The following is a 2,040-nucleotide window of genomic DNA, read 5'->3' on the forward strand; positions in this document are numbered from 1 at the left end:
CCATTGCGTGATCGGGCAGATAATCAGAGAAATATAGAGAAGTGTAAGATCTTATCTTCTTTACGGGACAGACGCTGAAACTTCATCCCTTTCATCATCTGATTTTCTGGGTTTAGAACAGGAACTGGAATCCAGACTGAATAAATGATAAAGCCTTTACATATTACAAATGTTGCATCTGAAGTTTCAGTGATATTATAGATTTTCATTATAATAATCATATGCTGAAAACCATTTCCAATAAAGCGAACAAAATACTTAGTTTACAGTAAAGGTGACAGTTTGCAGATATGATTCTGTATTCATTTTTTTTCGATCAAATACAATTACATTGTGACTTTCAGTTAACGAAAATACGTCTAAACTGTGATAGATTCTTGTCTTAATAAAATCGTAATGTCACTTCTCTTTTATCTGCATTAGATTTCTGTGTTTTGTGTACCTATATTCTGAATTAATTTAGATTTTGGTCAGATAGAAATGAGGTACAGTACAGAGTAGAACGCTGGTCAATACATTAATCGTTCATGTACACACAACACACACATACATTAAATCAGACATCAGTATGTCTTCATTGTTTACTGTGAACCATTGAATCTCACCTGGCTGGTTTTGATAATGTATATTTTATTCTATTGTACAATTTTACCTTCCTAACTTATGTTATTTTCCAACACAGAAGGTAATCAGTATTTAGAGTTTGAATATTTACTTCCATTTAAATTGACATTTGTATTCTCTTACATCATTTACTCATCATGTCATTCCAAACCTGTTTGACTTTCTTTCTTCTGCGGAACACAAAAGAAGATATTTTGAAGAATGTTGGCAACCAAACCATATTGACCCCCATTGACTTCCGTTGTATGAACACAAAACCACTGAGACGTTTCTCAAAATATCTTCATCTTCATTTTGAACGGCACAAAGGTGAAAAAATGTCCGAATGGTTATTTCTGGGTCAACTTTGACTTCAGGGATTATGTTTGGAAGTTTCATAATGCCTGACGCATCTCATAATGCTGTCGAACAAATCACAAGTATACTTAAAAGACAAACTGCACGTCTGATCCATGTGTGAATTTTAGATCTTTAATTGATAACATTTATGCCAGTCTTACAGTAAAGACACCAACAGGCTGAAGGTAGTAAATACCAAATACAAGGTTGTCACTAAAGCTACTACTTCATACAGCAGAATAAATTATACCATGGTAAAGTACACACATGCTGAAAAGAAATGGAGAAAAGCCAAAACACAAATGCTAAAGAAAGCAGGCGTCCAGTTTGACATCGCAGGGAGTCATGATGGGAAATATATTATGTATTCCAAACGTTCATCAACAAAACTGTTAGCTGTGGAAGGTTCTATAATTACATTGCTTGTTTATTATGGTTTTATCAGATATAGACAGTTGAAAGCAAAGAGGACGGGGTCACGTGTTTCCTTTAAGAGTTCAATTCGTCATGAAGACATCCAATAAAATGTTTGCTTGAAGACGCGTTTGAGTCAGTTAGCACCAAACACTGTGTGTTCCCACAGTCTGTTAGAATGATCCATCAATCGCTTCCAAACGTTCAATATTAAGCATCAGTGATCAGTTTCTTCATAAGTGCTGTTCCTGAAGCACCAGCCAGAATCATCAACAATACGATTCGCCTTTCGTACAATCTGTGTGACATTTTATCAAGAGCTTCTCATACACTTTCAATTCTAAGAAAAATGATACATAATAACTATTAAAAAGCAAGGAAATGTAAATATTAACACAAAATTACAATATAAGACTTACACATATGCCCTGCTTCATCTATCACACGACACCTTTTTGTTTTAGTATAAAACATATTCTTTATAAACAAAACAATAAACGGTCTTCTTCGTCTACTGTACAATTCCATTTATGCCAAAATGTCTTGTGGGTGCTACACAAATGTAAAAAATTCACTACTTTTTTGTACATATTTGTGAACGCGCGAGATCGTAATATACATGAGCCCTGATGTCTGTTTCTGTATCAGTTTGTGAAAAGATGA

General features: G+C 34.1%; 1 protein-coding gene across 4 annotated transcripts in view; it reads right to left on the reverse strand.

Moving 5' to 3' along the window:
• Positions 1-1,086: 1,086 nt before the first annotated feature.
• Positions 1,087-2,040, reverse strand: part of pax7a (paired box 7a) — a 48,227-nt gene continuing 47,273 nt past the window's right edge. For all 4 annotated transcript variants that reach the window (XM_057362577.1, XM_057362575.1, XM_057362576.1 and 1 more), the window contains exon 9: positions 1,087-2,040. This exon is cut by the window's right edge and continues 1,492 nt beyond it. The gene's annotated coding sequence lies outside the window, so the exon portion shown is untranslated.

This window comes from Triplophysa rosa, linkage group LG20 (genome assembly GCF_024868665.1).
Source record: "Triplophysa rosa linkage group LG20, Trosa_1v2, whole genome shotgun sequence".
Taxonomy (NCBI): domain Eukaryota; kingdom Metazoa; phylum Chordata; class Actinopteri; order Cypriniformes; family Nemacheilidae; genus Triplophysa; species Triplophysa rosa.